A 15,666-nucleotide genomic window follows, 5' to 3' on the forward strand; every position below is an offset into this window, starting at 1 on the left:
GTCGCGGGTGATAGTGTGATAGTACAGGTGTCTGGGTGGCGTCAGGGGGGATAGTGTGATAGTACAGGTGTCTGGGTGGTGTCGCGGGTGATAGTGTGATAGTACAGGTGTCTGGGTGGCGTCGCGGGTGATAGTGTGATAGTACAGGTGTCTGGGTGGCGTCGGGGGGGATAGTGTGATAGTACAGGTGTCTGGATGGCGTCAGGGGTGATAGTGTGATAATACAGGTGTCGGGGGGATGATAGTACAGGTGTCTAGGTGGCGTCGGGGGTGATAGTGTGATAGTACAGGTGTCTGGGTGGCGTCGCGGGTGATAGTGTGATAGTACAGGTGTCTGGGTGGTGTCGCGGGTGATAGTGTGATAGTACAGGTGTCTGGGTGGCGTCGCGGGTGATAGTGTGATAGTACAGGTGTCTGGGTGGTGTCGCGGGTGATAGTACAGGTGTCTGGGTGGCGTCGGGGGTGATAGTGTGATAGTACAGGTGTCTGGGTGGCGTCGCGGGGGATAGTGTGATAGTACAGGTGTCTGGGTGGCGTCGCGGGGGATAGTGTGATAGTACAGGTGTCTGGGTGGCGTCGCGGGTGATAGTGTGATAGTACAGGTGTCTGGGTGGCGTCGCGGGTGATAGTGTGATAGTACAGGTGTCTGGGTGGCGTCTGGGGTGATAGTACAGATGTCTGGGTGGCGTCTGGGGTGATAGTACAGGTGTCTGGGTGGCGTCTGGGGTGATAGTACAGGTGTCTGGGTGGCGTCTGGGGTGATAGTACAGGTGTCTGGGTGGCGTCTGAGGTGATAGTACAGGTGTCTGGGTGGCGTCTGGGGTGATAGTACAGGTGTCTGGGTGGCGTCTGGGGTGATAGTACAGGTGTCTGGGTGGCGTCTGGGGTGATAATAGTACAGGTGTCTGGGTGGCGTCTGGGGTGATAGTAGTACAGGTGTCTGGGTGGCGTCTGGGGTGATAGTGTGATAGTTCAGGTGTCTGGGTGATAGTTCAGGTGTCTGGGTGGGGGTGATAGTGTGGGGCGGGGCGTGACGGTACAGGTGTCAAGCAGTGCCGGTCTTTTCGGCTGGCAGCGGAAAACGTCGGTACGTGCTGACTTGGGCGATGGGGGGGACAAGGACAAAAACAGTATAGGTGTACATGCATGTTGGTGTACATGGGGGGGGGTTGCGTATGTCGCCGCCGTCTTACCATGTCACATGTAGTAACACCATGTTTTCCCTTTACACAGTAGTAGTATTGTTATTGATTTTTTTGTCCGTCTTTTCATCATGTAAAAGTACTACTACTAGGTAGTGTACTACTAAATCCGTCCTTTCATGTAAAAAAAGTACTAGGTTGTACTACTAAATCCGTCCTTTCATGTAAAAGTTTGAGTAATAAAAATCATGTAAAAGTTTGAGTAATAAAAAACATTTGAGTAATAAAAAACATGTTCGGTTATTATTATTTATTGTCCTTGTGTCCTGTGTGTAATGTGTGTAAAATATGTTATTTATTTGTGTGTAAATAAAATATGTTCAGTTATTTATTGTCCTTGTGTGTAAAAATTTGTTAACAATACCTCGAAGAGTCTCCGGAGAACAGGTATTTGCTCCGCAAAATGGGGAAAAATTTAAAAAAAAAAAGAAAAACCAATAAATATTTTATACTTTGGGAGTCCCTTGACTTAAACACTGCTGCTCATTAACCGGAAACAACCAACCAACGAGTCTGACACACACCGTTACAATAACAACACACCAGCGATACTACAACACCATTACCGAGCCGCACACACCGCGTGGCGTCACCATTACGCTTGCCGCGGCACCAGCACCAGCGTTCCGCCTCCCGCCGTCACCACAGTCTGCCGAGGAAAAGTAAGATTAAATGATGAATTGGTGGAATTAACTAAAACGTCCAAATAATGCAGTGTTTCTCAAGAAGGCACAACACTCACTCACTGACTGACCACTCCTTGACGTAAAGACTAAAAAGGCTGTACACACACACACAGACAAACCACACCAGACACCACACCATCACCGGCATCAGCACCATCACCGGCATCAGCACCACCACCACCACCATTCCTCCTCACTTCCCATCGTCACCATTCAGCCGAGGAAGCCGCCGCCGCCGCCGCCACCACCACCACCACCACAAACAAACCAGGCTAACTATTGAAGTGTGGAAAACTGTAGCTTATGAAGAGAGAGTCACCATTCCGCGAGCTGCGTCACCACACCACACCACACCACACCACACCAGCCTTCAATCCCCGCACCTCCAGCCGTCACCACAACCCGTCTGACGGAGGAAAAGTTTCGTTAATTTAGAAATCAAGCTGAATAAACATCTAATAAATAACACTGGTCTTTCTCATTGACTAACCACTAATACACTAACCATTACGTTGAAGAGTAAAGGAATGACTGAAAATTGGGTATAAGAATGGACTTATAGACTAGGAAGTGTTACTGATCACCTCACGACCCAGGCTAACTTGAAATGTGGAGAAATAGCTTGTGAAGAAGTCACCACCACACCACGTCACCACCACACCACACCAGCATTCAATCTCCCCCTCCAGCCGTCACCACATCCACACCACACCAGCATTCAATCTCGCCCTCCAGCCGTCACCACATCCACACCACACCAGCATTCAATCTCCACCTCCAGCCGTCACCACAACCACACCACACAAGCATTCAATCTCCACCTCCAGCCGTCACCACAGCTACACCACACCAGCATTCAATCTCCACCTCCAGCCGTCACCACACCACAACAGCATTCAATCTCCACCTCCAGCCGTCATCACAACCACACCACCAGCATTCAATCTCCACCTCCAGCCGTCACCACAACCACACCAGCATTCAATCTCCCCCTCCAGCCGTCACCACAACCACACCAGCATTCAATCTCCACCTCCAGCCGTCACCACAACCACACCACACCAGCATTCAATCTCCAGAAACTTAAAAAAAAAAAAAAAACTATCTTGAAGAGTGAAAGGAATGACTGAAAACGGATAAGAGAGAACGGATAAAATGGACAGAAAATGGACGACTAGGCAAGACAGTGGTACGTACAGATGGGCTCACAAACCAGGCTAACCGTTGAAGTGTTGATTAGCTGATGAGGAGGAGGTATCACCATTCCGCTTTAACTGCATCACCACACCACACCACACACCAGCATGCAATCCGCGCCTTCAGCCGTCACCACAACCTGCCGAGAAATAGAGCACTGTTAAAAAGGAATAAGAAGAATTTACAGGTCCAAATAACACAATCAGCCTCTTCTAATGAGATCCAGACACTAAACTAGTCACTACTTTAAAGACTTAAGCGGTAATCATCACTATTACGAACACTAACTCACTATTATATTACGAAGACTAAAGGTTTAACTGAAAGACTAAAGGGTTAACTATCACTAAAGGGTTAACTATCAATACTACTAATACGTTGAAGAATAAAGGTTTAAGTGTATATTAGACAAGACTAAAGGTTTAACTGAATTTTAGACAAGAATAGACGTACTGACAAAGCTACAATGACCTCACAAACCAGGCCATAATCAACTAGAACGGACGTATTGACATTAAGCTACCAATGACCTCACAAACCAGGCCATAATCAACTAGAACGGACGTATTGACAAGGCTACCAATGACCTCACAAACCAGGCTATAATCGTCAACTAGAATGGACGTATTGACATTACAAGAAAGCGTTACTGATGACCAACTAAGCTATAATGGTCAAGTTGATGTAATTAATGCGCCAAAACACAGGAAACACAGACCAAACACAGGAACAACACACTGAGGAGCACAAGGCAGACAGTCGTTAAGAGAATGAACTCGTGCGAGGCTACTTAACCACGTTACCTAAACACACTTGATAACACACACTAAATACAATCACCACAATAACTTAATAATCACAACCACAATAACTTAAGTCGGTCACAACCACAACAACAACTCGTCACAACCACCACAACTTAACCACAATAACAACCTAATCTAATAATAACCAATCTAAGTACCACACCTACACCAGGAACACCCACACGCACCCACACCAGGAACACCCACACGCACCCACACCAGGAACACCCACACGCACCCACACCAGGAACACCCACACGCACCCACACCAAGAACATCCACACGCACCCACACCAAGAACACCCACACGCACCCACACCAAGAACACCCACACGCAACACACACCAGGAACACCCACACGCAACCCACACCAGGAACACCCACACGCACCCACACCAGGAACACCCACACCAGGAACACCCACACCAGGAACACCCACACGCACTCACACCAGGAACACCCACACCAGGAACACCCAACACCCACACCAACACCACGTCCTTCTATACACCCGAACATTGTTATCAACACCACTCCAACACCAACACGTTCTACCCACGCCTTCTAGTAACACACACGAACACCAGTAGGAACACTTCACCACAGCAACACTCGCCAACACAACTTACCTCCACGAACACCAGGCAGAGAGTGAGGTCAGCCGAGGGACGCGAGGTTCGGAGTGACATCGGGAGCAGTATGAAGAAACAGGCTTCGAAAAACTTCCCTCACTCACTCAAACCTTCCGAATCCCTACGTCTGCTGTTTTTAATTGGATGTAAGAGAATTATTTACGTGTTTCTAAAGGTACTGGTGTGGTTTTAGCTGTTAATTCACTACGGTTCTGCTTTTAACCTCTTCAGTACTGGGACACATTTTTACCTTGAGATTTCTGTACCATTAGACCGTTTGGTTGACATTACGAAGGGTCTATGGAGGTCAGAAGATTAATGGCCACAGTTTTCACTAATTTAATCCCTTCAGTACTGGGACACATTTTTACCTTGAGATTTGTGTACCATTAGACCGTTTTGTTGAAATTAGGAAGGGTCCATGGAGAGAGAGAGAGAGAGAGAGAGAGAGAGAGAGAGAGAGAGAGAGAGAGAGATTCCTTCCTTCCTTCCTTCCTTCCTTCCCTTCCTTTTCATCACTTTACACTTTCTCTTCCTTCCTCCCATCCTGCACTTTTTCCCTCCTCCCCCCCCCTCCACCACCCTCACCCTCCTCTGGACAACACAAGCACACAAGACAACAAGACAATCAAACAAGCCAATAAGCACTTACTCTCATTTTCTAGGAACGATGAAACGGGCATTAACCTTTATAGATGAAGAGATGGTGAAAAAAAACTAATAGAATACATGATTTGACGTAATCTAGAATAGGGTTCACTTCCATGGTCACCACATAGTAAGGAAGATATAAGGAAGATAGAAAGGGACAAATAGCTGCAAAAAATGTCTCCAAGTTTGAGAGACCTAATGTATGACGACAGATTAAAGATATTAAGACTTCCAACATTGCAACAGAGGAGAGAAGGAGATCTAATGAGTGTATACAGGGCATGGGAGGAGAAGGGCACAGTTGACAAAGAAGACTTATCAGTGTGAGACTCAAGAAATACAAGGGAACACAGCAGCAAATTGAAAAAGACCGCAGGCAGAAGAGACAATAAGAAATAGAGTTTTCCGAGCTGAAGCACAGAAATATGGAACACGTTGGATGAAACACTGCATGGATGGTTCAAGCAAGAAATATTCACAATTTTAAGGCTAAACTGGATGATTATATGGAGACCGGACACCACCACCGTACCTTTTTCCTGTAACACACAACTAAGTAAACACACACACACACACACACACACACACACACACACACACACACACACACACACACACACACACACACACATTCGAAGCACAAGATCGCATAGTAAAAAATTGAGGAACAGAAGATGTCTGAGAGATGTTAAAAAATATAGTTTCCCGCAAAGATGTGTTGAGAATTGGAACAGTTTGAGTGAGGAAGTGGTGTCAGCAAAGAGTGTGCAGAGCTTTAAAGAAAAATTGTATAACTGTAGGTATGGAGACAGGGCCACACCAGCGTAAAGCTCAGGCCCTGTAAAACTACAACTAGGTAAATAAAACTAGGTAAATACACACACACACACACACACACACACACACACACACACTGCGGTGCCAGACGTGTAGCTAGACGTGCTTCACCTCCGCCTCTTGACTCACTCTTAAATCCTTCTTGTCCCATGTTTAGGGGTGGCCGGCATGACCTCACCTCCTCCCTTGTTGCACACTGTTACAACAATAAAGTTATCAGTCAATCAATCAATGATTCATTTAATGATGAGAGACTGCAGGCTGGACTTAACCATTACATTACGTGTGGTATTTTGTGCTGCCTGGAATTCACATCAGTAATAGTTAATCTGCCTTCCTGCTTCCTGCCTCCCACCATCACTTCTGCAGGCTGTACTGCCAATATATATATATATATATATATATATATATATATATATATATATATATATATATATATATATATATATATATATATATACACACACACACACACACACACACACACACACACACACACACACACACACACATATTGGTGCTGGTGACAGAATAAGTCATGTAAAGAAGATTAGAATGACGAAGTGTGTAAAGGATATTGGAAAATACAGTTTTCCACACTTTTAAAGAAAATTTGGATAAATGGAGACATGGAGACAAGACACTATGAGCCCAGCGCTGGAACTCCGTACAATAGAACTGGGCAGGAACCGGTTCTGGAACCGGCTCCAACGGTTTCACCAGGAACGAGTGTGTGTGTGTGTGTGTGTGTGTGTGTGTGTGTGTGTGTAATGGTGCACACACCACTTAAAACACTCAAAACTAATCCACAACACTAATCCACACCATGCAACATCTCAAAATGTCCCCAAATACACCTAAAACTCACTACAAACACCCAGAATACGCCAAAATCATCTGAACCACCCATATCCACACACAAACCACTTACAACACTCAAAACTAACCCAAGACACATTCATAAAACCAAGCAACACCTCAAAAGGCACCAAAACACACACAACACTCTCTACAAACACCACTATACGCCAAAATCACCCCCATACACACCCAAACCATTTTACAACACTCAAAACTAACATAAAACACTCAAAACAACATGCAACACCTCAAAATGCACCAAGACACACTTAAAACTCACTAAAAACCCACAATATACACCCAAATCACCCCCACACACATCCAAAAGACTCCCAACACACCACACAGCATAAAACACTCAAATTTAACCCCAAAACACCACACAACCCCTCAAAATGTTCCTAAAACACACTCAAAACACCACATAACCCCTCAAAATGTTCTCAAACACACTCAAAACATGCAAATACTGAAACACATCTCAATCCACATACTCTAGGTACGTAAAATATACCTAAAAGGCCTAAACCACACTGAAAACACACAAAATGCACCAAAAACATACTCATAACATCCTACATCACTACTGAATACACTTGAAACACCCCAAATATACTCCAAACCAACAGTATGCATTATAAAAAAACGTTAAGATTAAAAGGGACACTTACCTAAATATTACACCTTGGCTCCTTCTCCTACTCGTATTCCGCTCCTATTTTTCATTTCTTCTTCATCCTCCTCCATTGTTTCTCCTTCGTCTTCCTTCCATTGCTTCCATCTACACGTCTGAGCCTAGAAACACATCAAAACACTAGATATTACACAAAATATTGAGAAAATATTGTGGCTTGGCTGCTCCTCCTCTTCCTTCTACCTTCTCCTTCCTTCCCCCTTATCTTCCTTTATTTCTCCTTTCTCCTTCCTTCTGCTACCAATATCTACACATCTGAACCTAGAAACACACGAAAACACGTAGAAATCACTAGATATTAGGCAAAATATTGACGAACTGTGGTGTTGGAAAAGAGGCGCCAGCCTGAGGCCATGATAAGTCACCACCTGGGCTGTGGTCATCTCAGAGAACGGGACCGGGGGTGACTCGGCTAGATTACGTAAATAATTTGATTTTAAAAATGACTTTTAGAAAAAACGAAGCCACGACCGAATGCATGCCATTTTATGACGTGATAAATATTTAAACTCATTTTCAAAATATCAAAATATCTCCAGCTCAACTACTTTTCAAAAAATGTCTAAATGATTCCGTTAAAAGTATAAAAACATTTTAACCCATAAATCTCTTAAAATGTCCTGTAAAGTAAAACCATTTTCACTTGGCGAGTATTTTATCACATTTCAGGGAGTCTGAACTATCTTTTAAGGCATTCTACAGCGAGTTATACCGAAAAGCAGAAACGTGAGCAAATAAAATAAAGAAAAATAAGACTTTTGTTCAGCAGCACCAAACACCATTTCAAAGTCCACATATTTCACTCAATAGATTGATTTCACACTTAAAAAAGCACAGGCCACTTTTTATATCATAAAGGCTCACTTATAGCTTCAAATAAAAAAAGCTCAAACTAGGAAATCAAAATTTTGACCGATAAAAAGCCTTTAACATACGCCATAAAACATCACTAAACGCTACATATTTACCCAACACAGGCGCGGAACACACTTCAAACACAACGAAACATTTATAGAAACCATAAAAACATACCATGGAAGCGTAATATTACCGTTAGGAAGTAATTGAAAAAGAGTATTTGACCCCGCAGGCTGCAGGGCTGGGTGATGGCTCGGGGCCCCCGGGGGAGAGGCGGCCCGGAGGCAAGAGCGGGAACAATGGCGGCGGGACCTCCATATATTGTCTTTATCATATTACTACACCAAAATTAAGCCACATAGGGAACTTTTGACAATGGGATATGAAATTTTAGGCTGGAGGCTGCATTCTGACACATGCTTGGGTTACAGTAAGCGGAGGAAGCAAATATCAGCTTCTTTATACCTATCACCTATTAATATTTGTGTAGTTTTTACTCTCATATGAAAAGCAAACCTAAAAATAAGTGAATGGCCTTATAATTACCTTTAATTGATGATGATGAGGCAGTGTGGGGGGTTGTGGCGAAGGCTTGCATTGGCCCTTTGTTATCCTATTATTTATGTTATGTTATTGCTTGTCTTGGTTCTTGGTGCTCATTGGAAAACTGTCGGTAATATAGCAACACTTCACTTCACTTGTGTGTGTGGGTGGATGTTTTGAATGTGTTTACGAGTGTTTTCGGTATATAAGATTGTTTTTTTAGTGTTTATGGCTGTGTGGGGGTGTGTATGGGTCAGTATAGCCTACCGCCACCACCACTGCTACCACCACCGCTACCACAAGACTACTACTGCCGTTTTAACCAGTAGCAGAAGGTGCCTGTGAGCGCACTACGTGTGTATAACAGTACGAATGTCTATGCTAACTATCTATTACTAAATTAATCATCAATGAGATACTATACTTGTAAAAAATATCACAATGATTTACTGGTTATTGTGACATCTTTCTCTTCGTTATCGTGTCCAGCTTTGGTTATTTGTCAAAGCAGTATATATCAAATTGTATCTAGTTGTACAGCGAGTGTTGGCAACTTCCACGGGACAAGAAACTATAGTAGGTGCTTAAAAGGCAGATTATTTTATTTCTCTCATGCTCTATTTCTGCTTAATTACATATTAAATACGGCATAACCCCTCTAAATATAATAAATTATCAGAGGACACTAAATACATGGGAATAAATAAGTTAAAATGAACAATATAATACATTTATAACTCCACACAATAATACGCATTCCTGGTTTCCCAAATGCAGTAAGATAATTACAATGGAACCACCTGAAGCGATTATAACCTAAAATACTTCTAAAATACGAAAATCATGGAAGAAACTATAAAATGGAGCGAGAAACACTCCGAAGAATCGTCACAATCACTATAAAACACACGTGTCTCCCACTCCCAAGAGTAGGGACACATTCAGCTGGGAAACACTATAGGCAACATCAACAGACGGGATTAATGTTCTTCTTAGTTTCCACAGATTGAATTGCAGAGGACGAGCGACGAGGACGATCCGGACCACCGAGGACGACGGATCTTTCAACACCATCACATACATAAAATAACAAGTCTATTTAAAGCATGTAACACTGGGGGCCGCAGTACTTTACAGTCTGTGTTTGTTAGGGCTAGCTGTGTCTCTTCTGGGGGAAGCTGTCCTACAAAGAAAATGCACAGAGAAAAGAAAAAAAAAACACACTCTCTCAACGTGGGACAGACCTCACTTCCCTCAGGAGTCTGTCATAGGGACAGCTGGGTTCCTGTTAGTATTAGTACATTTGCGGTCCCTATGTCACTTCAAACAATAAATTATATAATTATTTATTTAATGTCTGCAGGAGAGTAAACCAGATAATAAAAATAAGAAAATGAAAATAAATAAAAAAAATAAAATAAAACAAAAACAGTAACATGGTCAATCCCACACTCTATCCTTCTCTAACTTTCTTTCACCTCTTCTCTTCCCACCCACTTTCTCTCAGCTAGCTATCTCTTCTTTCTTCATCCCCCTTTGAAAAAAAAAAAACTATCGATAGACTGATTTACCTGACTGAGACCAATTTAATCATATATATATATATATATATATATATATATATATATATATATATATATATATATATATATATATATATATATATATATATATATATATATATATATATATATATATATATATATATATATATATATATATATATATATATATATACACACACACACACACACACACACAACAAGTTCCTGGTGGAACCGTTGGAGCCAGTTCCAGAACCGGTTCCTGCCCAGCTCTATTGTATGGAGTTCCAGCGCGGGGCTCAGTGTCGAGTCTCCATGTCTCCATTTATCCAAAGTTGCAGAGTCAAAGCCACACCTGAAGGAATTAAAGTCATGCTTAACTCTTGACTACTACTAACCTATCTCACACACATACACACACACAGAGGAAGGGAAGATGTCGGAGAGATGTTAAAATATATAGTTTCCCGCAAAGATGTGTTGAGACGTGGAACAGTTTGAGTGAGGAAGTGGTGTCAGCAAAGAGTGTGCAGAGCTTTAAAGAAAAATTGGATAAGTGTAGATATGGAGACGGGGCCACACCAGCGTAAAGCCTGTAAAACTACAACTAGGTAAATACACACACACACACATCAAGACAGACAGACAGAGACAACTACAGACAGACAAAAGACAAAAAGACAAACACACACACACACACACAAATATGGTAATATAAACTGTTTCAGATGATTGGCATTTTTTTATTTCTCAAAAATAACAATTATTATTATCATTATCATTAATATTATAGATGTCATTACAAAACATAAAACACACACACACACACACACACACACACACACACACACACACGTACGTACAATTTCTCTTTTGTTAATAGGCTGTACAATGAAAAGTCACCAAGCCAGTTTAGTTTGAGCTGTAGTATGGACAGAACTTAATGGTTATGTCAATGGTTCTTCTACAGGTTCTATTGACTCTATGGGAGCGTGACCATCAGGTTTAGAAGCAGCAAAGTCGTCCTACAGTTCTATAAGACTTAAGTAACTCATTGTCTGCGTTTCAGTGTTAGTAGCAAAGCAAGTCTTCAGCCACACCTTAATATGCATTCTGGTACATTTTGGCCTGCATTCTGGTACATTTGGCCTGCATTCTGGTACATTCAGACCTGCATTTTGGTACATTTTGGTAGGCACACCTACTCATTACATTGTTTTTTCCACCTTTCTACTCTATCTATTTATTTTTCTCCTCATTTTAATTAGCAGACATTTAATCCCATACATGCATATTTTCTTTTCAATTCAATTTTCACAACTACCGTAGACACAAATAATGAGTGATTATACAGGAAAATCTGAACCCAAAAAACACATAGGCAAGATATTTGGATTATCATGTAAAATGTTGACAAATATAAGAATGACATTTCAATTCATGGACAAAGATATGATGAAAAAAATCATCACAAGCATGATACGCCCAAGGCTGGAATATGCAGCTGTGGTGTGGTCTCCACGAGTTCTGAAAAGGATATGAGAAGATTAGAACAGATACAGAAGATTGCTAAAAAGATGGTGCCAGAACTAAAGGACCTAATATACAAAGAATGGCTGAAGGAAATGTGACTGCCAACCTTTCAAGATAGAAGAGAATGAGGGGACCTAATAACAATGTACAAGATAGTCAATGGCATTGAACAAAATAGACAAGGAAGACCTAGTGCTGGTGACTGACAGAAGATGGAAGGACAAGAGGACATGTAAAGAAAATAAAGAAAATCAGGATGAGGCAGTGTGTCAAGGATACTGGAAAATAGTTTTCCTCATAGAACGGTGAAAAAGTGGAATGCATTGAGCGGTGAAGTTGTTACACCACATAATGTGCATAACTTTAAGGAAAAAAGTGGAGACATGGAGACAGGACGCTACGAGGCCCGCTCGAACCGTGTACAATACTACTAGGTAAACACACATATGCACACATACACACACTTTCTTAGGATGTGCAATAATAGTAACATGGCAACAGGTCTGAGTGACAAAATTGCCACAGCCCACAGCCTTGTCTTGCTCCCACCAACGGTCCAAGGCTGTCCCAGTGTGTCCCATCCCAAGCATGAACTGCAGGTTGTCTGTGATGGCGTGCTGGACCCCCCACACCTCCACCGCCTCCCTCATGGCCTACAGGAGAGAGAGAGAGCGAGTGGTTTGGGGGTGTCTGGTTAGGCTAGCTTTGCTGAGCTTGGAAAGGAGGCTTAAATTGTCAAAAAAATTAGAAAAACCTAACGAAATGTACGAAAAACAAAGGAAAACATTAAAAAAAACACCAAAACACAGGAAGAATGAATGAAAAACATACGGAAACATTAAAAAAACATTAAAACACAAGAATAATGTAAAAAAAAACTGAAAAACATTAAAAACTTCAAAACACAAGGTTCAAATCTGTGGGAGAGAGGAGTGGTGGTTATAGGGGGTTAGATTAGGTTAGCTTCAAAACGAGTGTATTTTGGGAATGTTTTGGTGTGTTTTGGGGTGTTTTGAGTGTGTTCTGTGGTGTTTATGTTATGTTCAGTGTGTGCTTTGGTGTGTTTTGGGGTGTTTTGAGTGTGTTCTGTGGTGTTTATGGTGTGCTTAGAGTGTGTTTTGGAAATGTTTTGGTGTGTTTTTAACAAATCAAAAGCAGAAACACTCTTAAGAACAAACTTCCTCCTAACTGTGGACTTTGAAAACCAGTGGTCGCCTAAGTTGTATTTCTAAAAGACACTTGTTTCAACACTACTATTTCAATCACCCCCAAAAACCAACCCCCAAAAATGTGTGTGCCCTGCGCTTTACAAATCAGAATCACACGGGTTTTGAAGGGAGGTTTGATGGCTGTATTGACAGATTACATTGATATCTACCTTATCAAAAGCCACATGTAGGCATTGAAAATTGTGGCAACATAACCTATGTCTTAAAAGACACTAATTTCAGTCACACGGGTTTTTAAGGGTAGTTTGATGGTTCAATTGACAGATTAGTAGGACATCTACTCTATCAATAGCACAAAAATCTTACAAAGAGAGAGAGAGAGAGAGAGAGAGAGAGAGAGAGAGTTGGGTGGTAGGTTAACTTAAAATACATTAGCATCATAACACATGCTGAAACACAAACACACCCAAAACTGCACCCAAACACTTGTAATATCCAAAAACACATTCAAATGCATCAAAAACACATGAAATACACTCAAAACACACCCAAACACACTCAAACACACCCAAACACACTCAAATACACCCAAACATACTAAAACACATCTAAACACACTCAATACACATCCAAAACACCCCAAATGCACCCAACAACCCTAAAACACACCAAACACACTCAAAACACACCCAAACAGACCCAAAACACACCCAAACGCATCCAAACACACTCGCATGCATCTCTTCCTTATGTGTGTGTGTAATACACCTTGTCCTTGATCTGGGAGAAGGTGGTGATGGTGGTGGACAAAACGGGTGTGGTGTTTTTCAAGGCCGTTTTAATCTCCGTCCTTGACTTCAAATACATCGGCGTGTCGTTTTCTGTGGACCTGCAAACGTTTGGTTAGGTTAGATTAGGTTAGTTAAAAATAAATAAATAAATAAAAATTACAAGGTTAGGTTAGACTAAGAGAAGAATATCACATTCAAACAACAAGATTGCATAGTAAAAACCTGAGGAAGGGAAGATGTCTGAGAGATGTTAAAAAATAGTTTCCCGCAAAGATGTGTTGAGACGTGGAACAGTTTGGGTGAAGAAGTGATGTCAGCAATGAGTGTGCATAGTTTGGGTGAAGACGTGGTGTCACCAACGGGTGTGCAAAGTTTTAAAGAAAAATTGGATAAGTGTAGATATGGAGACAGGGCCACACCTGTGTAAAGCCCAGGCACTATAAAACTACAACTAGGTAAATACACAAACACATACACACACACACACACACACACACACACACACACACACACACACACACACACACACACACACACACACACACACACACACACACACACACACACACACACACACACACACACACACACACACACACACACACACACACACACACACACACACACACACACACACACACACACACACACACACACATTAAATCACACAGCCATCACACAACCTCACCACACCAGCATTCAATCTCCACCTCCAGCCGTCACCACAACCACACCACACCAGCATTCAATCTCCACCTCTAGCCGTCACCACAACCACACCACACCACACCACACCAGCATTCAATCTCCACCTCCAGCCACCACAACCACCACCAGCATTAAATCTTCACCTCCAGCCAGCCACAACCACACCAGCATTCAATCTCCACCTCCAGCCGTCACCACACCATTCAATCACCTCCAGCCGTCACCACACACACACACAGCATTCAATCTCCACCTCCAGCCGTCACCACACCACCACACCAGCATCCAGCATTCAGCACACACCAAATCATACCAGCACACACCACACACACACATGCACAGACCACTTAAGACAGCCAGCACACACCGAAATCATCCCCAAACACTCCACACACACGCACAGACTTAAAACCTTAAAACTAAACTAAAACACACTCAATACACCATGCAACACCTCAAAATTCCCTAACTGCACTCAGAACACACCCATATATTCAAACACCCCTCTATACCACACTCAAGATATGTAAAATATACCTAAAAACATCTAACACACACTGAAAACACACAAAATACACCCAAAACACCCTGCAACACTACCAAACACACTCAAAATACTTCAGATATAACCCAAAACACCAAAATGCGTTATAAAGAACGGTAACATTAAAAAGGGGACTTACCTAAATATTGTGGCTTGGCTCCTCCTCTTCTTCCACTTCCATTTTTCCTTTCTTCTTCGTTCTCCTCCTTTTTTCTTTCTTCTACTGCTTCCATCTACACGCCTGAGCCTAGAAACACATCAAAACACTTAGAAAACACGAGATATTAGGCAAAATATTGAGGAAGTGGAGGGAGAGTACCTATTGTGGCTTGCCTGCTCCTCCACTTTTTCCTTCCTTCCTCCTCACCCTCTATTTCTCTTCCTTCTTCCTTCTGCTACTAATATCTACA

General features: G+C 42.3%; 3 long non-coding RNA genes across 5 annotated transcripts in view; 1 reads left to right on the forward strand and 2 right to left on the reverse strand.

Annotated features, from left to right (window-relative positions):
• The window catches only part of LOC123519825, a 1,539-nt gene extending 595 nt beyond the window's left edge, over window positions 1-944 (forward strand). The window contains exons 2-3 of the long non-coding RNA XR_006679107.1: window positions 259-410; window positions 443-944. This is a non-coding gene — a long non-coding RNA (uncharacterized LOC123519825). The remainder of the gene's footprint in view (window positions 1-258; window positions 411-442) is intronic.
• A 600-nt stretch (window positions 945-1,544) lies between these two features.
• Window positions 1,545-4,547, reverse strand: LOC123498423. Of its 3 annotated transcripts, none has more exons than XR_006672684.1 (4): window positions 4,521-4,547; window positions 3,111-3,224; window positions 2,166-2,294; window positions 1,545-1,851 (listed from the first exon to the last, which is right to left on the reverse strand). It is a non-coding gene; the product is annotated as an uncharacterized LOC123498423 (long non-coding RNA). The 3 variants fall into 3 exon arrangements; XR_006672683.1 differs by having other exon boundaries at window positions 2,157-2,294; XR_006672682.1 differs by having other exon boundaries at window positions 2,086-2,294.
• Window positions 4,548-12,341: 7,794 nt separating this feature from the next.
• LOC123520459 lies at window positions 12,342-15,442 on the reverse strand. The gene is made up of 3 exons (XR_006679260.1): window positions 15,396-15,442; window positions 13,982-14,102; window positions 12,342-12,697 (listed from the first exon to the last, which is right to left on the reverse strand). It is a non-coding gene; the product is annotated as an uncharacterized LOC123520459 (long non-coding RNA).
• Between the last annotated feature and the right edge of the window lie 224 nt (window positions 15,443-15,666).

Source organism: Portunus trituberculatus, chromosome 7 (assembly GCF_017591435.1).
Source record: "Portunus trituberculatus isolate SZX2019 chromosome 7, ASM1759143v1, whole genome shotgun sequence".
Lineage (NCBI taxonomy): Eukaryota > Metazoa > Arthropoda > Malacostraca > Decapoda > Portunidae > Portunus > Portunus trituberculatus.